The sequence below is a fragment of the Eptatretus burgeri genome, chromosome 6 (assembly GCF_056783735.1).
Source record: "Eptatretus burgeri isolate ZD-2024b chromosome 6, Ebu_testis_v1, whole genome shotgun sequence".
In the NCBI taxonomy this organism is placed as follows: Eukaryota; Metazoa; Chordata; class Myxini; order Myxiniformes; family Myxinidae; genus Eptatretus; species Eptatretus burgeri.
In genome coordinates this window covers 2270540-2297766 of record NC_140966.1, presented here as the reverse complement: position 1 = coordinate 2297766, position 27227 = coordinate 2270540, and the positions used below count along the sequence as shown (strand labels likewise).

The 27227-nt window shown below is 37.4% G+C and overlaps 1 protein-coding gene and 1 long non-coding RNA gene across 9 annotated transcripts in view; one reads left to right on the top strand and one right to left on the bottom strand.

Annotated features, from left to right (window-relative positions):
• The window catches only part of PTPRD (protein tyrosine phosphatase receptor type D), a 382026-nt gene that overhangs the window by 213007 nt on the left and 141792 nt on the right, over positions 1-27227 (bottom strand). The window lies entirely within an intron of this gene.
• Positions 22606-27227, top strand: part of LOC147024125 (uncharacterized) — a 16200-nt gene continuing 11578 nt past the window's right edge. Inside the window, exons 1-2 of the long non-coding RNA XR_015058880.1 lie at positions 22606-22670; positions 23264-23374. This is a non-coding gene — a long non-coding RNA (uncharacterized LOC147024125). The remainder of the gene's footprint in view (positions 22671-23263; positions 23375-27227) is intronic.

Genomic DNA, 27227 nt, shown 5'->3' with positions numbered 1-27227 from the left:
TTTGATCAATGCAAACAACCTCAGCGGGATAGTTCGCTGGAGCTATCTTTTTTCTTCTTTTTTTTTTGAAATGATTTTTTTTATCAACCGCTGTCCCAACGGGTTCACGGGTCATCTAGTTGTATTTTATTACTCATTATTCAATTGAATTCAGAATGGTATTAAAAGAAATTAAATTCAAATCAAATGGAAGACCAAATGGGTGCAGTCCTGCATCGGAGTAATGAGAAGGATCCCAAACAAGCAAAAAGCTAAGATGAAGTCATCAGGAGGAACCTGGATAGGATTTGTGTTTCAGATGTTACTCCACCCTCAAACACATCCAGGCACAGCCAAGTGAGCCTCATTAAAATAAAAAAGCAAAAGAAAAAAAGAACCCATATAGAAAATTAAATAACTCTGGCAGCCAGATGATGCATCCTATTAAATTGAAATTTAAACCATGTATTCCATATCACTACAACATCATAAATGTGAAGATTCACACAGATTGATTAAGCAGTTCCAGAGAAAACATTGTTGAATATTTTTCTTCAATCCAATATGGCTGCCAGACAAATGTGATCTATCGATAACTCAACTAACTTGTACACCCACGGCTTGGGGAACATTTGTGTGAAGTTTCACCTCGATCTGTCGAGCCATTCTGGAGAAGATTTTTTTATAGGTTTTATGGGAAATCCAACATGGCTGTTACACCACGTGACCAATGACGTCATACTTATCATTAAAACATCCCACATGAGTAGTCGCACCAAAGGTGAACATTTAGCCTCAATCCGACAAGCGGATGCGGAGAAAAACATGAAATTTCTGTGTGGACAAACCAACAAACGGAGCCAAATGCAATACCCTCTACTTCGGTGAGAGTAATGAAGGGTCTAATGTCTAAGGTCCCATGATTCATGAGCGTGTATAACAAACAATAAATAAATAAACTAGAAATTGAATACAGACAAGATAAATAATCAGCATGTATGTGAACAATAGTCGAGTAAGTCCTTAGATGCTGGAAAATCACTGAACATACGGAATGGGGAGTGGGTGAGAGTGGGAAGGGGGGAGATATGAGAGACACAAATAAGACAATAAGCAACCCAGTTTAAGAAACCTCCATGCCATTCAAAGTGACAAAGATTTACTTATCAGCAAAATCTCTGGAGATAGTAATATAGATCGAGCTGCAACAAAAATAGAAGTGCATTGATAAAGACGAAGGTGAGATTGTAAAGAGTGTGGAGCTTATGTACCCATGTGGCAGGACAAAACTCGAGAGAAGCGCACACATCTCAAAAAACCAAAAAATAGATTTAATCCCCAAACCATGAGGAAACTCCAACATTGACCAAACAGCAATGCACCATTTATGTCCAAATGCAGCCAAGTATGGATAAGTATGGATAACTCAACGAAATTCAGTGGTAATTCCTTCAACCAAATGCAGCCAAATGTTATTCAACCAAAGACCGTCGCATGCAATCCCATCGAGTGCAATCCAACATCATTCAATGGAGTTCATGGAAATGGAATTCAACCATCTGCAGTCCAAAGCAATTGAAATGAATGCAACCGAAAACATGCAATGCAACATAATGCAGCTGAACACAATTCAGCAGAACACAATTCAACCGAATATAGCCAAACACAATTCAATCGAATATAGCCAAATACAATTCAACCGAATATAGCCAAACACAATTCAACCGAATATACCCAAACACAATTCAACCAAATATAGCCAAACACAATTCAAACAAATAGAGCCAAACACAATTCAACCGAATATAGCCAAACACAATTCAACCGAATATAGCCAAACACAATTCAACCAAATATAGCCAAACACAATTCAACCGAATATAGCCAAACACAATTCAACCGAAAATAGCCAAACACAATTGAACCGAAAATAGCCAAACACAATTGAACTGAAAATAGCCAAATACAATTTAACCGAATATAGCCAAACACAATTCAACCAAATATAGCCAAACACAATTCAACCGAATATAAACAAAAACAATTCAACCGAAAATAGCCAAACACAATTCAACCGAATATTGCCAAACACCATTCAACCAAATATAGGCAAACACAATTCAAGCGAATATAGACAAACACAATTCAACCGAATACAGCCAAACACAATTCAACCGAATATAAACAAAAACAATTCAACCGAAAATAGCCAAACACAATTCAACCGAATATTGCCAAACACCATTCAACCAAATATAGGCAAACACAATTCAAGCGAATATAGACAAACACAATTCAACCGAATACAGCCAAACACAATTCAACCGAATATAAACAAAAACAATTCAACCGAAAATAGCCAAACACAATTCAACCGAATATTGCCAAACACCATTCAACCAAATATAGACAAACACAATTCAACCAAATCGAGCCAAACACAATTCAACCGAAGAAAGCCAGACACAATTCAACCAAATATAGACAAACACGATTCAACCGAATATGGCAAAACACATTTCAACTAAATCGAGCCAAACACAATTCAACCGAATATAGCCAAACAATTCAACTGAATATTGCCAAACAAAATTCAACTGAATGTAATCAAACACAATTCAACAAAACACAGTTCAATCAAGCATAATTCAAGTGAATTCAACAGAACACAATTCCACTGAACACAGCATTCAACGAAATGCAGCGAAACATGATAAAAAGCACACAATTCAATCGAACACAGCTTTAAGTAACCCAAGCAAATGCAACCGAACACAATTCAACCGGACACGGCTTCAAGCAATTCAAGCAAATGCAGCTCAACACGTCAAACAAACACAATTCAACCGAATATAGCCAAACACAATGCAGCCGAACACAATTCAGCAGAACACAATTCAACCGAATATAGCCAAACACAATTCAATCAAATATAGCCAAACACAATTCAACCAAATATAGCCAAACAAAATTCAACCGAAAATAGCCAAACACAATTCAATTGAATGGAATCAAACATAATTCAACCAAATATAGCCAAACACAATTCAACCGAAAATAGACAAATACAATTCAACCAATTACAGCCAAACACAATTCAACCGAAAATATCCAAACACAATTCAACCGAATATAGCCAAACACAATTCAACCAAATATAGCCAAACACAATTCAACCGAATATAGACAAAGACAATTCAACCGAAAAGAGACAAAGACAATTCAACCAAATATAGCCAAACACAATTCAACCAAACATATCCAAACACAATTCAACCGAATATAGCCAAACACAATTCAACCGAAAATAGCCAAACACAAATCAACCGAATAAAGACAAACACAATTCAACCAAATTTAGTCAAACACAATTCAACCGAATATAGACAAATACAATTCAATGAAATATAGACAAACACAATTCAACCAATTAAAGCCAAACACAATTCAACCAAATATACCCAAATACAATTGAACCAAACATAGCCAAACACAATTCAACCGAATATAGACAAACACAATTCAACCAAATAAAGGCAAACACAATTCAACCAAATAAAGGCAAACACAATTCAACCAAATATAGCCAAACACAATTCAACCGAATATAGCCAAACACAATTCAACCAAATATAGCCAAACACAATTCAACTAAATCGAGCCAAACACAATTCAACCGAATAAAGCCAGACACAATTCAACCAAATATAGACAAACACGATTCAACCGAATATAGCCAAATACAATTCAACCAAATATCGTCAAACCCAATTCAACCAAATATAGCCAAACACAATTCAACCGAATATAGCCAAACACAATTCAACCGAATATAGCCAAACAATTCAACTGAATATTGCCAAACAATTCAACTGAATATTGCCAAACAAAATTCAACCGAATAAAGCCAAATAATTCAACCGAATATTGCCAAACACAATTCAACTGAATGTAATCAAACACAATTCAACAAAACACAGTTCAATCAAGCATAATTCAAGTGAATTCAACAGATCACAAATCCACTGAACACAGCATTCAACGAAATGCAGCGAAACATGTTTAATAAGCACACAATTCAATCGAACACAGCTTTAAGTAATCCAAGCAAATGCAACCGAACACAATTCAACAGGACACGGCTTCAAGCAATTCAAGCAAATGCAGCTCAACACGTCAAACAAACAATTCAACCGAATATCGACAAACACAATTCAACCGAATATCGCGAGACACAATTCAACCGAATATTGCCAAACATAATTCAATTGAATGTAATCAAACAGAATTCAAGCGAATATAGCCAAACACAATTCAACCGAATAAAGCCAGACACAATTCAACTGAATATAGCCAGACACAATCCAACCGAATATAGCCAGACACAATTCAACCGAATATAGCCAAACACAATTCAACCGAATATAGCCAAACACAATTCAACCAAATATAGACAGACACAATTCAACCGAATATTGCCAAACACAATTAAACCGATTATAGCCAAACACAATGCAACCAAATATAGACAAACACAATTCAACCGAATATTGCCAAACACAATTAAACCGATTATAGCCAAACACAATGCAACCGAATATAGCCAAACACAATTCAACCGAAAATAGCCAAATACAATTCAACCGAATAAAGACAAACACAATTCAACCAAATATAGCCAAACACAATTCAACTGAATATCGCCAAACACAATTCAACCGAAAATAGTCAAACACAATTCAACCAGATATAGTCAAACACAGTTCAACCTAAAATAGCCAAACATAATTCAACCAAATATTGCCAAACAAATCAACCAAATATAGCCAAACGTAATTCAACCGAAAATAGTCAAACACAATTCAACCAAATATAGGCAAACACAATTCAACCGAATATAGACAAACACAGTTCAACCAAATATAGCCAAACACAATTCAACCAAATATTGCCAAACAAATCAACCAAACATAGCCAAACACAATTCAACCGAAAATAGTCAAACACAATTCAACCTAATATAGGCAAACACAATTCAACCGAATATAGACAAACACAACTCAACCGAATATAGACAAACACAATTCAACCAAATATAGGCAAACACAATTCAACCGAATAGAGCCAAACACAATTCAACCGAAAATAGTCAAACACAATTCAACCAAATATAGGCAAACACAATTCAACCGAATATAGACAAACACAATTCAACCGAATATAGACAAACACAATTCAACCAAATATAGGCAAACACAATTCAACCGAATATAGACAAACACAATTCAACTGAATATAGACAAACACAATTCAACCAAATATAGCCAAACACAATTCAACCAAATATAGCCAAACACAATTCAACCAAATATAGCCAAACACAATTCAACCAAATATAGCCAAACACAATTCAACCAAATAAAGCCAAACACAATTCAACCGAATAGAGCCAAACACAATTCAACCAAATATAGCCAAACCCAATTCAACTGAATATAGCTAAACACAATTCAACCTAATATAGCCAAACACAATTCAACGAAATATAGTTAAACACAATTCAACCAAATATAGCTAAACACAATTTAACCGAATATCGCCAAACACAATTCAACCGAATATAGCCAAACACAATTCAACCGAATATAGCCAAACACAATTCAACCGAATATAGCCAAACACAATTCAACCGAATATAGCCAAACACAATACAACCGAATATAGCCAAACACAATTCAACCGAATATTGCCAAACACAATTCAACCGAATATTGCCAAACACAATTCAATTGAATGGATTCAAACATAATTCAACCAAATATAGCCAAACACAATTCAACCGAAAATAGTCAAACACAATTCAACCAAATATAGGCAAACACAATTCAACCAAATATAGACAAACACAATTCAACCGAATATAGACAAACACAATTCAACCAAATATAGCCAAACACAATTCAACCAAATATAGCCAAACACAATTCAACCAAATATAGCCAAACACAATTCAACCAAATATAGCCAAACACTATTCAACCAAATAAAGCCAAACACAATTCAACCGAATGGAGCCAAACACAATTCAACCGAATATAGCCAAACCCAATTCAACTGAATATAGCTAAACACAATTCAACCTAATATAGCCAAACACAATTCAACAAAATATAGTTAAACACAATTCAACCAAATATAGCTAAACACAATTTAACCGAATATCGCCAAACACAATTCAACCGAATATAGCCAAACAAAATTCAACCGAATATAGCCAAACACAATTGAACCGAATATAGCCAAACACAATTGAACCGAATATAGCCAAACACAATTCAACCAAATATAGCCAAACTCAATTCAACCGAATATAGCCAAACACAATTCAACCGAATATAGCCAAACACAATTCAACCGAATATAGCCAAACACAATTCAACCGAATATAGCCAAACACAATTCAACCGAATATTGCCAAACACAATTCAACCGAATATTGCCAAACACAATTCAACCGAATATTGCCAAACACAATTCAATTGAATGGAATCAAACATAATTCAACCAAATATAGCTAAACACAATTCAACCGAATATCGCCAAACATGATTCAACCGAATATAGCCAGACACAACTCAACCAAATGTGGCCAAACACAATTCAACCGGAAATAGCCAAACACAATTCAACCAAATATAGCCAAACACAATTCAACCAAATATAGCCAAACACAATTCAACCTAATATAGCCAAACACAATTCAACTGAATATAGCCAGACACAATTCAACCAAATGTCACCAAACACAATTCAACCGAATATAGCCAGACACAATTTAACCGAATATTGCCAGACACAATTCAACCGAATATAGACAAACACAATTCAACCGAATATAGCCAAACACAATTCAACCGAATATAGACAAACACAATTCAACCGAATATAGCCAAACACAATTCAACCGAATATCGCAAAACACAATTCAACCGAATATAGCCAAACACAATTCAACCGAATAGAGCAAAACACAATTCAACCGAATATAGCCAAACACAATTCAACCGAATAGAGCAAAACACAATTCAACCGAATATAGCCAGACACAATTCAACCGAATATAGCCAGACACAATTCAACCGAATATCGCCAAACACAATTCAACCGAATATAGCCAAACACAATTCAACTGAATAAAGACAAACACAATTCAACTGAATTTAGTCAAACACAATTCAACCGAATATAGACAAACACAATTCAACCGAATATAGCCAAACACAATTCAACCGAATATAGCCAAACACAATTCAACCAAATATAGCCAAACACAATTCAACCTAATAAAGCCAAACACAATTCAACCGAATAGAGCCAAACACAATTCAACCGAATATGGCCAAACACAATTCAACCAAATATAGCCAAACACAATTCAAACAAATATATCCAATCACAATTCAATCGAATATAGCCAAACACAATTCAACCGAATATAGCCAAACACAATTCAACCAAATATAGCCAAACACAATTCAACCAAATATAGCGAAACACAATTCAACCGAAAATAGCCAAACACAATTGAATAGAAAATAGCCAAACACAATTCAACCGAAAATAGCCAAACACAATTCAACCAAATATAGCCAAACACAATTCAATCAAAGATAGCAAAACAAAATTCAACCGAATATCGCCAAACACCATTCAACCAAATACAGCCAAACACAATTCAACCGAAAATAGCCAAACACAATTGAACCGAAAATAGCCAAACACAATTGAATCGAAAATAGCCAAACGCAATTCAACCAAAAATAGCCAAACACAATTCAATCAAATATAGCAAAACAAAATTCAACCGAATATCGCCAAACACCATTCAACCAAATACAGCCAAACACAATTCAACCAAATATAGCCAAACACAATTCAACCAAATATAGGCAAACACAATTCAACCAAATATAGACAAACACAATTCAACCGAATATAGACAAACACAATTCAACCAACTATAGCCAAACACAATTCAACCAAATATAGCCAAACACAATTCAACCAAATATAGCCAAACACAATTCAACCAAATATAGCCAAACACTATTCAACCAAATAAAGTCAAACACAATTCAACCGAATGGAGCCAAACACAATTCAACCGAATATAGCCAAACCCAATTCAACTGAATATAGCTAAACACAATTCAACCTAATATAGCCAAACACAATTCAACAAAATATAGTTAAACACAATTCAACCAAATATAGCTAAACACAATTTAACCGAATATCGCCAAACACAATTCAACCGAATATAGCCAAACAAAATTCAACCGAATATAGCCAAACACAATTGAACCGAAAATAGCCAAACACAATTGAATCGAAAATAGCCAAACACAATTGAATCGAAAATAGCCAAACGCAATTCAACCAAAAATAGCCAAACACAATTCAATCAAATACAGCAAAACAAAATTCAACCGAATATCGCCAAACACCATTCAACCAAATACAGCCAAACACAATTCAACCGAATATTGCCAAACACAATTCAACCGAATATTGCCAAACACAATTCAACCGAATATTGCCAAACACAAGTCAATTGAATGGAATCAAACATAATTCAACCAAATATAGCTAAACACAATTCAACCGAATATCGCCAAACATGATTCAACCGAATATAGCCAGACACAACTCAACCAAATGTGGCCAAACACAATTCAACCGGAAATAGCCAAACACAATTCAACCAAATATAGCCAAACACAATTCAACCAAATATAGCCAAACACAATTCAACCTAATATAGCCAAACACAATTCAACTGAATATAGCCAGACACAATTCAACCAAATGTCACCAAACACAATTCAACCGAATATAGCCAGACACAATTTAACCGAATATTGCCAGACACAATTCAACCGAATATAGACAAACACAATTCAACCGAATATAGCCAAACACAATTCAACCGAATATAGACAAACACAATTCAACCGAATATAGCCAGACACAATTCAACCGAATAGAGCAAAACACAATTCAACCGAATATAGCCAGACACAATTCAACCGAATATAGCCAGACACAATTCAACCGAATATAGCCAAACACAATTCAACCGAATAAAGACAAACACAATTCAACTGAATTTAGTCAAACACAATTCAACCGAATATAGACAAACACAATTCAACCGAATATAGCCAAACACAATTCAACCGAATATAGCCAAACACAATTCAGCCAAATATAGCCAAACACAATTCAACCAAATAAAGCCAAACACAATTCAATCGAATATAGCCAAACACAATTCAACCGAATATAGCCAAACACAATTCAACCAAATATAGCCAAACACAATTCAACCAAATATAGCGAAACACAATTCAACCGAAAATAGCCAAACACAATTGAATCGAAAATAGCCAAACACAATTCAACCGAAAATAGCCAAACACAATTCAACCAAATATAGCCAAACACAATTCAATCAAAGATAGCAAAACAAAATTCAACCGAATATCGCCAAACACCATTCAACCAAATACAGCCAAACACAATTCAACCGAAAATAGCCAAACACAATTGAACCGAAAATAGCCAAACACAATTGAATCGAAAATAGCCAAACGCAATTCAACCAAAAATAGCCAAACACAATTCAATCAAATATAGCAAAACAAAATTCAACCGAATATCGCCAAACACCATTCAACCAAATACAGCCAAACACAATTCAACCGAATATAGCCAAACACAATTCAACCAAATATAGCCAAACACAATTCAACCGAATATAGCCAAACACAATTCAACCGAATACAGCCAAACACAATTCAACCGAATACAGCCAAACACAATTCAACCGAATACAGCCAAACACAATTCAACCGAATATAGACAAAAACAATTCAATCGAAAATAGCCAAACACAATTCAACCGAATATAGCCAAACACAATTCAACCAAATATAGACAAACACAATTCAACCAAATATAGCCAAATACAATTCAACCAAATCGAGCCAAACACAATTCAACCGAATAAAGCCAGACACAATTCAACCAAATATAGACAAACACGATTCAACCGAGTATAGCCAAACACAATTCAACCAAATATCGCCAAACCCAATTCAACCAAATATAGCCAAACCCAATTCAACCAAATATAGCCAAACACAATTCAACCGAATATAGCCAAACAATTCAACTGAATATTGCCAAACAAAATTCAACCGAATAAAGCCAAATAATTCAACCGAATATTGCCAAACACAATTCAACTGAATGTAATCAAACACAATTCAACAAAATACAGTTCAATCAAGCATAATTCAAGTGAATTCAACAGAACACAATTCCACTGAACACATCATTCAACGAAATGCAGCGAAACATGATTAATAAGCACACAATTCAATCGAACACAGCTTTAAGTAATCCAAGCAAATGCAACCGAACACAATTCAACAGGACACGGCTTCAAGCAATTCAAGCAAATGCAGCTCAACACGTCAAACAAACACAATTCAACCGAAAATAGCCAAACACAATTGAACCGAAAATAGCCAAACACAATTGAACCGAAAATAGCCAAACACAATTGAATCGAAAATAGCCAAACACAATTCAACCGAAAATAGCCAAACGCAATTCAACCAAAAATAGCCAAACACAATTCAATCAAATATAGCAAAACAAAATTCAACCGAATATCGCCAAACACCATTCAACCAAATACAGCCAAACACAATTCAACCGAATATAGCCAAACACAATTCAACCAAATATAGCCAAACACAATTCAACCGAATATAGCCAAACACAATTCAACCGAATACAGCCAAACACAATTCAACCGAATACAGCCAAACACAATTCAACCGAATATAGACAAAAACAATTCAATCGAAAATAGCCAAACAGAATTCAACCGAATATAGCCAAACACAATTCAACCGAATATAGACAAACACAATTCAACCAAATATAGCCAAACACAATTCAACCAAATCGAGCCAAACACAATTCAACCAAATATAGCCAAACACAATTCAACCGAATATAGCCAAAAACAATTCAACCGAATATAGCCAAACACAATTCAACCGAATATAGCCAAACACAATTCAACCGAATATAGCCAAACAATTCAACTGAATATTGCCAAACAAAATTCAACCGAATAAAGCCAAATAATTCAACCGAATATTGCCAAACACAATTCAACTGAATGTAATCAAACACAATTCAACAAAATACAGTTCAATCAAGCATAATTCAAGTGAATTCAACTGAACACAATTCCACTGAACACATCATTCAACGAAATGCAGCGAAACATGATTAATAAGCACACAATTCAATCGAACACAGCTTTAAGTAATCCAAGCAAATGCAACCGAACACAATTCAACAGGACACGGCTTCAAGCAATTCAAGCAAATGCAGCTCAACACGTCAAACAAACACAATTCAACCGAATATCGACAAACACAATTCAACCGAATATCGCGAGACACAATTCAACCGAATACAGCCAGACACAATTCAACCGAATATAGCCAAACACAATTCAACCAAATATAGCCAGACACAATTCAACCGAATATAGCAAAACACAATTCAACCGAATATAGCCAGACACAATTCAACCGAATATAGCCAAACACAATTCAACCGAATATAGACAAACACAATTCAACCGAATATAGCCAGACACAATTAAACCGAATATAGCCAAACACAATTCAACCGAATATAGCCAAACAATTCAACTGAATATTGCCAAACAAAATTCAACCGAATAAAGCCAAATAATTCAACCGAATATTGCCAAACACAATTCAACTGAATGTAATCAAACACAATTCAACAAAATACAGTTCAATCAAGCATAATTCAAGTGAATTCAACAGAACACAATTCCACTGAACACATCATTCAACGAAATGCAGCGAAACATGATTAATAAGCACACAATTCAATCGAACACAGCTTTAAGTAATCCAAGCAAATGCAACCGAACACAATTCAACAGGACACGGCTTCAAGCAATTCAAGCAAATGCAGCTCAACACGTCAAACAAACACAATTCAACCGAAAATAGCCAAACACAATTGAACCGAAAATAGCCAAACACAATTGAATCGAAAATAGCCAAACACAATTCAACCGAAAATAGCCAAACGCAATTCAACCAAAAATAGCCAAACACAATTCAATCAAATATAGCAAAACAAAATTCAACCGAATATCGCCAAACACCATTCAACCAAATACAGCCAAACACAATTCAACCGAATATAGCCAAACACAATTCAACCAAATATAGCCAAACACAATTCAACCGAATATCGCCAAACACAATTCAACCGAAAATAGTCAAACACAATTCAACCAAATATAGGCAAACACAATTCAACCGAATATAGACAAACACAATTCAACCAGATATAGTCAAACACAGTTCAACATAAAATAGCCAAACATAATTCAACCAAATATAGCTAAACACAATTTAACCGAATATCGCCAAACACAATTCAACCGAATATAGCCAAACAAAATTCAACCGAATATAGCCAAACACAATTGAACCGAATATAGCCAAACACAATTCAACCAAATATAGCCAAACACAATTCAACCAAATATAGCCAAACACAATTCAACCGAATATCAACAAGCACAATTCAACCGAATATAGCCAAACAATTCAACCAAATATAGGCAAACAATTCAACCAAATGTAACTTAACATACATCAACCGAACACAACTTTAACCAATTCAACCTCATGTGATGAATGCAATTCAACAGAACACAATTCCACAGTACACAATTAATCCGAACATAATTAGATGAAAAGTAGCCGAACACAATTCAACTGAATGCAGCTGAAACACAATGAAACTGATGGTAGCTGTATGCAGTTCAGTTATTCCTTGTTGTTATCCCAATTCTGCGATATCCAATTCACCCCTTTCTCGGCTTCACGCTGTGGAAATCAATTCATTTCGGATCATTGGGATCTTCGTGCTGAGGCCGTGTCTTTGGGCCTCTCACTCTCTCACTGCAGGCTGGTCGGTGGTCTTTCTGTCTTCTATCGTCTCCTCTCCGGTCTCGCCCCCCCTCCCCTGCTGTGTCTGTGATTTGTCCCCACATATTCACTCAGGGCACTCAAGGTCTGCCCAGAAACCCCTTCTGGTAAAACTACCAAAATCACGAATCACTGCTCACCTTCACTCTTTCATTTCTCTCTTTTCCCACCATTGGAATAAACTCTCTCACTCTGTTCAATCCCATTCTTCCCTCCAGGCCTTCAAAACAGCTGTTCACCACCACTTCTTGTCGTCCCCCATCCAAAGCCTCGATCTTTTCTTACCCCCGTTTATCCACCCCAAACCCACCTCCTTCCAATTCCCTGCTTTCCTTCCTGAAAGTTCCTGTAATGTCCATCTTATATACCCCATGTTCCCCACCCCATCCCTCTTCCTTCCACAGATATCCTAATGTCTCTGTTCCCCAATGTTTTGTCCTTCCCACTCCCTCCCCTCCTGTCCCATGCCCCCCCTGCTGTGGGGGGCTGTGTATTAGCTCTCATACGAGCCTCGACAAGGTATACAAAAATAAATAAATAATTTTTTTTAAAAAGTCTATACTGACCTCCCAAGATTTCCTTGCTGACATTGCCCATGCAACAGAGATGAGTTAAAGAGCAGGGCAATGTCATATCCACAGTAGCTATATACAGTCGTACATGCAAGAAACCCCCCCCCCCAGACCAGGTGAAATATTTTTTGACAAGTCTGGAAAAGGGGAACTTTTGGCAAGACCCTTACCATTGGTAACATGTACTCCATGCTGATGAGCACACGTTTCAGCAATATCAGTCTGGAAGTTGCAACATGGTTGAGAGAAAACCTAATGAGGACCTCCCTCTGTTCTTTTCACACCACCATCAAGATTGAAGGCAGGAATGTTACGGCAAGGGCAGTCACTTTGGCAAATGTTGATGGATGAGTTGTGTTTTCATTGTGCTTCACTTCAATTGTTCGGACATAAATTCTGGAGCCTCAAATCATTCATATTATTGTAACATGCCATCTCAATTATAAATGTGAACACTCCATAGCAACAAACTACATCATGTTCATTGATGTACAACTGGAAATGAAAGAAGAAAAAAAAAAGCAAATGCAAAATGGCTTCAACCACTGGGCAACAGAAAACGTACGTATATCAAGGCTGGCTGGTGATAGAAAAAAAAAATCCATTCCTTGCACAAGGAGATGATGGATCCAGGGGACCTTGTGAAAATTCCTGCTCTGCTGGTTACATAGTGGCTGGAATAATTAATATACCCGTGCAGAGTACGAGTATTTTGACAAAAAAAAACTAAAGCTCTCTTTCCTTCTTTATTGTTTTTCTCCGTCCAATATGGAAGTTAACTCCGTCAATAATTTCATATAGTGCTGCAATAATTTTTGCCGTCTTTGCATGATTGCAGTTCTTCCAACACGCTGAAAGACAAATGCCTCAACCATATCGTACTATTTGTGCTGAAAGAAAGAAAAAGACTGCCAATGATGCATCCAGCACCATGAAAACCATTTGTTGATCACAGTATGCTATTAGAATAATGTCATGCGTTGCTGCACAGTTATGTCTGAGTGCGGGTACTGTGCAGCACTAACCAATGCTAGTGTTAAAACACCACAATTGTTTCCCAGTTCGCAACAAGGGGACGTATGTGGTTTCTTTAAACACTGCGGGATTGCCGCAGATGAAGTGTACTCCATTCATCACAAAAGTCCAACTGTCTTTTCTGAAAATGCCCACTGATGTAACAGTGACAAAAGATGATGTGATTGAACAGAAAATTTCCTTTGAGCTGTCTAAATGGTATAATCCAATGTTCATAACAATAACATGTGTTTTCATGGTTTTGTTTTACCTTATCTCTTTCCTACTGTTCCATATGAAGACTTGTTCTGTATCAGCACTTATAACCATCCCCTTATATTACACTATCTATGTAGTCAGTACCACTGATGATTGATTACTAGGGAGAGTACCAGAATGAGTGAAAATCTGGAAATACAAAAGTTGTCTAAACATTTGAAATAACAGCAGCAATTAATGTTCATCAAAACAGATCGTCCTCTATTACTTCATCCTGACAGCTTTAAAGTCAACAGAAGGTCTGATTGTCGTAGACCAAGTCATTGGCAACGATGAGTTGATCTCCAACATAGCAGCGATGTCAATTATGTCAAAGCAAATGGGATTGTTGTATGCAAGCAAATTAATCAGATAATGAACGGCAACAAGATGAAAGACAGGCAATGGAAAAGGCCAAGGCGTCGGTTGCTGTGAAACAAAATTCAATGCAGAGAAACAAAGATGGTGTCCTTAAAAAAAATAAAATTGTAATATAAAACGCTTTAACTTTATAAGGACTTTATATTATATCCCAAAACATATTTGCAAACGAAGGAAATATTCAGGGATATAAATTCACAACCAATTAGGTTTGCCTTTTTGCAAAAGCACTGCTTACACCAAATTAATAACACTTTTAATGAAATCTTGCTTTATATGAGGCATAATAATGTGCCATTACTCATTCACAAGAGGTTTCGGTCTGGATTGTGATCTGTAAACTGTATCCCTTAGGGCGGCTTTCAGATGTCACAGATTTGTTTTCTTGGGTTTAAACGACAGGTCTTGGCAGGCCACTGCAAACTTTCATTGTTGCTGTCCTTAAAGTAATTACTAACAGGTGCACTGACAAGATAGTAGAAGGACCCTCATTGTCAAAGGAACTAAATGCATTGAACACAGTAATACCTCATTTTTCAAAATATTGCAATAAAACAACTTTGATAATTAATGGATAGTCTGCCTTGCAATGTGCGGGGGAAATGTGCACAGACAGGTTTGCAGGGTTCATTGTACATGTGGTTGTTCCTGTTTACTTTCACTTACTTTCTGATGGTGGATGGAGGTTGAGTTCACCGCTGTCTGTTTGTTTCTCTGTTAGAAGGCTATCTCAAAAGGTTATGGACGGATTCGGACGGAATTTGGTGGACAGGTTGGTTGTATGACAAGTACGATTTGATTCAATTTTAGTGAAGATCCCGATACGAGATTTATTAATCTTTCAAGTGATTCTCCACCAATGAGAGATGGGACCAAAAGCAATATGTAGCATGATATTTCAAAAAGTTATGGATTGGATATGACAAAATTTGGTGGGAAAGTTGGGTAGATGGCAAGAATAAGCTGATGCAGATCTTGTGTATCAGTGGAATACAAAATGTAAACTGTTCAGCTTGGTGGAGGTATGCGCTCTACCGAGTGCCGTTCTAGTTCGTTTAGAATCGCCCCTCACATGGAGGCCAATGAAGAAATGGTCCTTCACCTTCTATGCATGAATAAATTGTTGAAAAATGTGGAATAAACGCCACAGCCAGGCACATAGAAACAACCAAATTTCAAATAAAAGGAAAACAAAATCATTTGGTGAAATGGAGCAGATGGACTTGTGGCATTATATTTATAAAGTGGAGAATTTGCTTTTACAGGTTTATATCAACGAGTTGAATGAGACTTCTAGCAACATTGAACTGTCAATATTAATTGTGAGATGGTGTTTCGGAAAGAAAAGTTAGCTTCTTTATTTTGGAGAGGAAGCTAGTTTTGCTTTGAGAGAAAGTTAGTTAGCTTCATTTTTTGTTGTTATTGTTCAGTTTGCTATTTGTGGATTGTCCTTCCAAGGTGTAATAATACAGAGCAAGCAGATAGCTCACCATTTATGGTGCATGGGAGGAGGGGAAGGGAGGAGGAGGGGTACTTATTATGTAATCTGCCCCGAGCTGTTAGAATGAGGTCAGCACAACCTGGGAGTAGCACTCATTGACAAATATGTAGTCGACCCATCGAGGACAAATGTCATCAAGTGAAGCTCCCATTGACACAATTAAGCAGAGAGATCACTCAGCAACTGGATTGCTGATGTTAAGTGCTTGGGTATCTGGGTGTAACAAGTTCTCCAAGGATGTAAATGACACTGTACAATGATCAATCTGAAGATTTCATTGCTACTATATTTGCAGGTTACAGATGAAAAGATTTTGAAGTGAGATGCAACTACATTATAGACTACTTCGACTTAAACCACATGTTGCAGAGTAATGATATATGTCAGAAGGCCAGAGAAGAGCAATATACTTATCTCTACATTAGAGGAGTGAAACTCACCAATATGCAAATGCCTGCACTGCATTAGATAGTGGTTATACCCAGCGGTTCAGTAAAAGTGGGAATAGTAAAGGGTAAAATTATTTTTGGAGGCAGTGGCTTCACTAGATCTTTCCACATAAAATTGGTAAGATTTGCTGATGTTATGGGAAACTGTGCTATGTATAGATTGAAAAATTACCCGTTAATGTGGTATCAACAAGTGTGTATACTTTTGAATAAACAAGAGAAAAAAAAACATGTTTCTCAGCAACTGATAGACATAAGGGCCCTCGCAGCGATACTTCATCAAACTGATGGTAAAAAATTGGCCAAAATGTCACTATATCATACCTTCATAAAGGACATGCTGCTTGATTTACTGTGTGGACAAAAAAGGACATCCAGGTTGGGAGGGTACATTTCAGGTTTGGGTATGTTGTCCTAATACTTTTGGCCAGACAGTATGTGTATGCATGTAACCGATTGAAGACTTAAGTGTGTACGTATGACACATGAATTGCTCCTACTTTTAGCTCATTAGAGACTTTTCCATTTTTTAATTATTATTATTCTGGTGTTGCACCACCAACTCTCTTTCCACCCCTCTGCAACCCAGTCCAGTCAAATACCATCGAAGCTCAGCCAACTCCTTGTTTGCTGACCTAAACTAAGACTGACAGCTCGCCTGCAATCCTTTGTCCTACTTTTCTCCTTTAGGTGGAAACATCTTCCAGTTTTTGCCGAATCCTGTTCCTCCCACCATTCACTAGAGATGTTAGCTCATCATCACCGTATGCCAAACCCTGCATCAACTTCCAAGAGTTTCTATACTGTTTCAATTTCAATTCATACATCAGCTTCTCTTTCTTTTCCCACTGTCAGTAAATGTATATGCCCTGTAGTCATTATCTCCACCACCGAAGGTGGACAGAGGTTATCTATTCACCCCTGTTTGTTTGTCTGTGAGCAGGATATCTCAAAATGTTATGGATGGATTTGTATGAAACTTGTGGACAACTTGGGTGTATGACAAGGATGAAGTGTATAGATTTTGGTGAGGATCCACATCTGGATAATATAATTTATTAAGTGATTCTTCACCATTGAGAGATGGGGCCAAAAACGATATCTCGCATGATAATTCACAAATTTATGGACGGATGAGGACAACACTTGGTGGATGAGTTGGGTAGGTGACAAAAACAAACCCATTAGATTTTGATTTATGTAAATATTCACTCTACCAAGTGTTGTTCTAGTTACTCCTTAAACGCAGAGCGAAAAGCAGGGTGAAGCAATTGGTTCATGTCTGTCTGTCCAGTGTCCATCTGCCCATCTGTATTGCCAGTTTATGATTGAGGAACAACTTATTTAAATTGAATGCTATTGAAAATTGAGAGGACACAAACAACAGGCATGAACAGGGGTGACTTCGCAGTGAGGCATTCGGGCACCAAAAAAAAAAAGGTTTACATTTTCAGAAACAGGAGAGCAAGTCGATTTTAGAACGTACGCTGTGTTTAAACATAATATATTAATTGTTAGGGTTGAAAGTCAATTTTGATCGATTCCCAAATAAAATGCAGCAAAGTCATTTATTGCTGCTAAACATATTACATGCTTTAAACAAATAACATTTACCGCTGTTAAAGCTACAGTTTCAAACCTCACAGAAAATTGTTATTAACTATAAATGGTATTACAAAAAAAACTGAATTTGTGTCGTCTTTGTAAAAAAAACAAAAAAAAAAACATCAGTCACCATCTTCACTTGGATTTTTGGGGGAACTTCATGAGATAATAGTGTTGAATAGATGAGGGTGCAAATTGACTGTTCGTCCGAATGTCCCATTATCTCCGATATTTTAGTTCAGATGGCTAAAGTAACCGTTTGTTTTTCTCGGCAAAATCTTCAGGGAAATTAATGTTATTACGAAACAATATTAATACTACTAATATTCCCCCTCCCCAAGGGGTTTTTCTTCCTTGGACAAATGCCACAATAGCTTATTGTGGCATTTTGTGGGGCACACCTGCCAGAAATAAAAAAAATATTATAATCCAAAAATGTGTATGATTACATTTTTAAAAAGTTGCTACTGCTGTTTAACATTAAACTGAAAGTGACAAAACCGAACATTCTTGAGGCATTATATGCTTATCATGTCCCCCATCGACTAAGAAATGTGAGCCGAGATCTACTTTAATCTGTATGCCCCAGAGGACAATAAAATGATCCTTCCTGCCATTCCTTAAGAGAGCGGATGTACTAGTGATGAAAAAATTTGCATTGTAATCAGACAGTTATTGCAATATCTAATTCTCAGAAACAAAATTGATGCATATGTATTCCCTGATTAAAAAATCCAGGCTCCTCAATCAAATCTGAGTATTTACCTGGATCATAACTTTAAGTAGGTCAATAATATATGTTGGATTTTATCAACTGAAAGCCAAAGCGGTAAGGTAACCACCGTGGGAAGCAAGGTGTTGCTGACGTTTCACGCATTACAGTGATACACTCAACCTTTATAGTTCTATGCCTCCCCACCCTCCCCTCTTATATCGTGACACTAACATACCACTTCACAAATATGACAGCAACACTTTGGGGAATGAGACCATTTTATTTAAACCCTTCATAAGCCTTAATAATTCTGCATCATCAGCAAACATTTTTACACTTGGTGTTTCCTTAATTTAATTCCCAATATCGTCTCCTATTCAGGTACTCACACAGCTCCATTTTATCCCTTTCGTTCTCCTATCATGATTCCCTTATGCATCCTCCCACTGCACTTTCCCTTAACCTACCACCACTGGTCTTTACCTACCATTGTTTTTCAGTTTCCCCTCTATTCTGACTCATTTATAAAGCATGCAAACACTACAAACCATGTTAACTGCACAGGTATAACAGCCTGTAGTTCAGGATCCTCACAAATTAAACATTAAACATAGATTTTTGTCAACTTAAATGTAAGATATTCCAAAAATCTTGTGATTGCATGACATTTTTGGCAAAAACTAGCAGATGCACCAGCAAAACAAATCTTCTGGATATAGAAGGGTTCGTTGGTTGAGGTGAGCAGGTTGTTCAGCCAAACAAGTCTTGAAATGTTCTCAACTTACTGGCATGAATTTGATTTCCACTGTTGTTCACTCTCACCAACTTGCACTGGGTAAGAGGGGCTGGTATGCCAAAACCTCTCAACGAGGATTAAAGGAGGACTTTGTCCTGCTGTGGACTGAAATAGGCTGGTTTATGGTATTAGTTCGGGCATTATTGTGACCAACATGTAAAAACACCAACTAATACTCGGAATCACAATCAGCTTTTGATGTCATCTCAACCATTACACAACTTGGGTGAAAATCACGCAAAAGCGATGACACAAAACCGACGAGCTATCAGTTTCGGTTACAGTCTTTCAAATTAAAATTCAGCATTATTGAATCAGATGCAATAATCAGCAACAAGTCACGTTGTTTAACTTTTAGTACATTTAATTTCTTTTTCAACAAACCTTTTTTTTTTTTTTCTTCTTCTGTGCTCACCAAGCTAAATCTCCTATTGCCCTTGCAGCATGCAATTATAATTCCACCCACACCATGATCCACAAACAAAAGTCTTTTTCTCAAAAGCCTCACCCTTCTATGCACCCTTCCCACCAGAGGAGACAATGAAGGGTAGCCCTGTCTCACGGCCTGTGCAGACTAGCGGGTGAAGGCCCGATCCTTAGCAACCCCACAGAAAAGGCCGACGAAGCCTTGCAAACCAATTTGGTTGCTGTTAAGAAAAGAAATTCACACCGAGGCATAATAACTGCAAAATTAAGCACGAACATATCGATTACTACACTAAGTTAAAACAACCAGACTCGGTGACGCAATGGTTTGAGTTTACTCTCTGAGTCATACCAAAGACTATAAAAATGGTACGAACTGCTTCCTTGTTTGACGCTCAGCATTAAAATCACAAGGAGAGAGAGCACGGCCAGACAATCATAAATTGACAACAACAACACAGGCTTTGAGAGGCCTAATCACCTCCTCCTGTGTTGGAGTTCCTTGTAATGGAATTATTACGACTACAACTATTACAAGTACTGCAAGTATATAATCCTTCCGATAACTCTACTTTATGGCCAAGTTGGAAGCTCATCGCCACCTTGGTTCTCGTATTTAATACACTTACAATAATTAAGTAACTCAAACAGACTGCAAATTTGGTGCAAATTGATAAACATGATATAAACCTCCGCTGCGGTGTGTGGTTCCTGTAAATACATATTTGAAAGTTTGGTGTTCACGTCTGGGTGCATGTCTCATAATGTTAGAATCAGAGGTTCAAATTCCATAGGCTGTGTTGATTTGTCACTTTGTAGTTTCTGCAAGTGTGATACTGATGATGTCTCCCACAAGGTCTTATCCTGTACTTAATCGACATGTAAGTTCAACCAGGAACTTTACAGCAAAGAGGAAGTAGAAGAAAAAAAATATTTGAGAGTTAAAATTCAAAGCTGTTTATGGTTTTTTTTTCTCATCATAAAAGAATAGTTCAAGGTTAAATGACCTTATATATTAGAAAATCTAAAAGTAAAGCAGTTTTTCTCCTTTTTTCTGAAACTGAAGCTTTGCCTTTTTCTTAACATATTCCTCTGCTACACATACACCCTTGTCCGATTAATGCCGTAACATGATCATGCCACATTCATAGAAATCTTTAGGATAGGCACAAAGTAATTGTCACCTTCTGCTTTAATAAAGTTAATCCAACCCACATGTTCTTGGAGTGGTCTAAAGAGATGAAAATCACAAGGTGACAAGTCTGGAATGTAAGGATGATGATTAAGAACAGAACCCCTAAAGAGTCATTGGTCACACATCTGCCATGCGAGGCCGAGCATTATCATACAGTAAAACACAGCTTACTTTCTGAGCATACTGCCAATCCTCTGCATCACACTTATTTTTGGATACAAAGTTAAGGCTCGTGGAAGAGCAAGAAAATAGAATGGATCACGACACAACAGCACTAAAGGAATGGTAGAGAGCGGGGGAGGGGGGGCACCAACGGCAGGGATGAGGGAGAAAATAGAGGGAGACGGACAAATATGGGATGTGCGGAAAGAAGAACGTGGGGAAGGGGAGGACACACAGGTTGGGCAAGATGGACATAGAGATAGAGGCAACTTCCCAGGAAGGAAAAACTGCAAATTTGGAAAGAGATGGGCTTGCATGAGGGGAGGGATGGGTGGGTAACGAGTGTAGAAAGATTATGGTTTTCAATTGGAGATGATCTGAGATGGAAGTGAAAAGCTGTCTTGAAGACCTGGAGGGAATAATGAGACTGAAGAGGATGTGGAAGTTGATTCCACCAGAGGGAAAAAAGAGAAACGAATGAGTGGAGGTGAGTAATGATTCTGGATTTTGGGAGATTCACAAAAACGAGGTTGCCGGTGGTCCGTGTGACCTGCAGAAACCTGGGGGGAGGTGGCGGGAGGGTGGGGGAAAAAAGCACGGAAAGAGCAGGGGAATGATGAGGATTAGGAATAGGACAGGGTCCAGAACACTCCAGTCTTGACAACGAGAGGAGATGAGAAGATTCCATTGAGAGCCACATGTTGGCTATGAAATTAGAGAAAGTAAGTAACCAATGTGTGGAGTTGACCTTGGATTCCGTAGAGAGAGAGAGTTTGGAGAGCAAGGTGGGATGCCAGACTGTATTGAAAGCTCGAGATATGTCTTGAAAGACGTCTTTGATATTGAGGGCCTCCATCCATTGTTGGGAAAGTAGAAGCAGGATGTAAAAAGTCGAGTGACCTTAACTGAATTCATAACCTGAGATGAGACTGTTGCAGAAAAGGAAAATTTAAAATCAGCTTTGATGATGGATTTCATGACCTTGCCGATGATTGTAAGTAAGCTGATAAGCATGTAGTTAAGGGGGTCAATTTTTGCAACTTTTTTAAATGTAATTCTATGATGTTGGCTGATTTCCAGTTTCCAGGAAGACCCTTGAACTCTTGGTGTGATGTGGATCAAGACTGTCTTGACTAAATGCGGCATCGTTTTGACTCTGCCATTAAATAATGGACCCAGCTCTCGTTACAGGTGACAATCGTTTCCAAGAAATCATCTTCCTCTCCCTCTGGTGCAGCCCAATGAACTCAATGCAATGGATGTACAGGTTTCTTGATCACACATGAGGTTATTTGGTTGTCATCTTTCACCAATCGTATTACAATTTAAGTGTGAACAAATGATGTCACAAGGAACATGATGACAAAGTTCTGTTCGAGCATAGCACATTTAGCAATGTTGGTCTCTTCTTGTATAACTTCCTTAAAGAGGTAATTTCAACATTGTAAGATACTTTCAAGACATTCTACAACAAAATGTCCAGGTCATGCTTGAACCGCCCTCACATTTCACACTTTGGAATGCTTGAAAGGTCTCAGCCTCTCGTTAGAAGCAGACCTGCAGCAATTCCAAAAGTCAGATGCCCGTATGTGCGTCAACATCTGCTGAACAATGACAGCTTATTATGACAGCTGGTCCGCACAACATGAAAAGCATGAATGGGGGTTAAGAAGGCAATTTATCTTAAAGTGTCGGTGAGACCGCCAACGTTTAATTTATAATCATTACAAGGTATTGTTCATTGTCCACTCTAAACTTATGTTAATAGTGAATCACATTTAGAATCTCTCCTGTTACGGAAAACATTTTCCTGCTTCCTCTTTCAAACTACTCAGGAATTTAGCCATTCTTCATTTCCCTACTCACAGTCAAATGTTCTCTGAGTCTGTCTGTATGTCTGTCTGTCTGTGTCTCTCTGTCTCTGTCTCTGGCCCAAACTACACTTTATTCTGCAGTCACAGGTATACCCTTCTCCAGCATGAAGCCACTGTCAAATTTCTTCGATTGTGTTCCTCTCTCTCTCAAGATCTATCAGAATGCAAAAGCATATGAACAGTTAAAAGATTTAGCAAAATTGAGTGACTGGGTGCAAAAATATAAAAGGGTGGAAATTATGATTGTCAATCTAGCACAACCATCAACAATAAATTGCCCCTTATTCTGATTTTGGAATCAATTATTCAGAGAACAAACTATTTCAGGAAATACTGTATTTTTACATGCAAGCATGCAATCAAGGTTAAATGAGTGAAGCAAATGTTCAATGTAATCATTTTAGTGATTGGTCGATGAGGCGAGAAAGAGGTGTAACTTCAACTTGCAATTAAGACATTAACATCAACAACTTCCTCAATATATTTAAATCATACAGGCACTCTCAAGCATGTGCCTCGATCTGATACAAAATAATTATGAGCATTATAAAGAGTATAAACAGTGGGGTGTAAAAGTACGATTCCATCAGGAAATTTATTAATTGATATTTGATAACAAAATAAATCATTGTAATATAAACCAAAAGCACTTTCAAGGGATTTCCATGAACTCTTAAGGATATGGTAACACTTGTTATAATAGCAAAAATAAAATCTGACTTAAACGAAAATCAATATCAGTGACCACCTTGAGAACTGCCTCACCTCCATTAGTGATCGATTTGATTCGTTTATTGATTATGTTTGAGTCAATCTTGTCGCAAGAGTGTTGTAATGCGCTCCAGAGCAGAGTCAGACTGCTCACATAAATGTTATATTTCTCTCAAATATATTCACCTTCATTACCTCCATCACTGGAGGGGTTGGAGGTGATGTTTTCACCCCTGTTTGTCTGTCTGTCTGTCTGTCTGTGAGCACGATATCTCAAAAAGTTATAGACGGATTCGGATGAAACTTGGTGGACACGTTGGGTGCATGACCACGACAAATTGGTTCAATTTTGGTGAAGATCCAAATCCGGATCTGGATCTGATGATTTTTTAAGTGGTTCTTCAACACTGAGAGATGGGACCAAAAACGATGTGTCGCATGATATCTCAAAAGGTTGTGGACAAGTTACGATAAAACGAGGTAGATGAGTTATTAGGTGACAAGAACAAGTTATTTCGATTTTATTTAAGGTCCGGATGCAGATCCAGCCTATCAGTGGAATACAAAATGTAAACTATTCAGCCTGGCGAGGTACGCGCTCTACCGAGTGCCGTTCAAGTTTATCCTGTGAAGACAAAGTGTCAATGAATAACATCAATACCTGCAAGAATATGGATGTACATATCTTAGATTCTTGATTCACGTGTTGAGCATGTATATAGACAAAAAGCAAAAAGGGACAATATGTGTACGAAGGAATGTGGGATAGCAACTGAGTTCAGTTATTAGCATGAGCACAAGTGTGATTGAGATCCCGAAAGGGATCAGATTTAACTAATTAAGCAACCAAACCAAATTGGCAAGGTACCATGAGGTGGCACGATATCTCAGAGCAGCAGTCCTTCAGATGAGGATGTAAATCCAGCCGTCGCGTTACCCATTTACAGTGTGTGTGTTAAAGTTCCCCCAGTATATTTTGACAAGATTTCTCATCATTGGAGATAGATGTACAATTAGCACTGCCTGCAATGTGTGGACGAATAGGACACAGACATGATGGGACAAATGGTGTTTACCGACCTTTTTTCACTGCATGATGAATTATGAAGAAGGATATTAACTACTGCTGTGCATGCCCTGAATTACATTAACCACAGCAGGAGATAACAGTGATAACAATGAGATGAAAAAAATAATAAATAAAAAAATTCAATAAAAAATTTGATGCTTGGAGAGGAGAAAACAACAAAAACGATTTTCAAGCCAAGCACAACAGGATGCAGTAAGGTTCAGCTTGTCATGGTTCACATTGAAGTGTCAGAATCCATTATGTTTGTGTGTGTGAGGTCCCTTGCTCCTCCTAAAGGATTACGTATCCATAGCATCAAAGCTTTGATTGTGCTATTCATGTAGGGGTTGCGACTATCTGCACCCATGTTAGATATCACTTTTTCTTGTACCTGTTAAACTACAGCAGCTGATAATCCTGATTCAGAAACTTGGACTTTAGCGAGGGTATGGACACACAATAGGGAGGTCTTTCTGCAAGGATTCTGAAAGGTACTGATCCTAATCTGGACCTAAACCAAAATCTAATCAGCTTGTTCTTGTCAGCCATCGAACTCATCCACCAAGTTTTGTAAGAACCCATCCACAACTTTTTGAAATATTGTGCTACATATCGTTTTTGGCCCAATCACTCAAAGTTGAAGGATTACTTGAAAAACTAGATGGTATTCAAAGAATATTGACCCCGCGCAGTCTTGAGAAGGATTTCGTGTGAGCACGGGCACCGAGAGTTGGGGGAGTGGGGGGCAAGTGGGGTAACTACCCCAAGGCACGGGCCTAACAGTGGACCATAATTATTCCTTCACTTTTTGTTTCATATAATGATTGTTTGTGATGATAAAACATCAGGAGCAGCTATATTTTGTGTCCAAGCCTCCACCAGCCTCCAAGCCATTCAGGGAGATTCGCTGGTATTTCCATTGCCATCGACGGTAACACTCTCCCTCGTAAAATAAACTACTGTGGGAACAATTTACATAATCACAATTGCAGTAACGACATAATGACGTAAATGAACACAGGAGTGTTGGCCACACCTCATCCAGATGAAGTGTGTTAAACAAATCCACGTGTAGGAATAAGTGAATAGCACCACAATTTTCCTTCAACACGGCATGCGTTTCTGATGATGAAAATACGGAAACCTAGAGGTTGTTAAAAAAAAAAAAAACATTGAAGGGGGTCTCCATGAAGGGGTCTGCATGAAGGGGGGGTTATAACAAAATGAAGACACACACGCGACCGATTGCTTAACGCTGGTTTTTGCTTCGCATGCACGGGCTATCTAGAACAGCACTCGGTATAGTGCATACCTGTGCCAGGCTAAACGGTTTACATTTTGTATCCCGTATTGGCCGGATCTGCATCTGGACTGGAACCAAAATCTAATC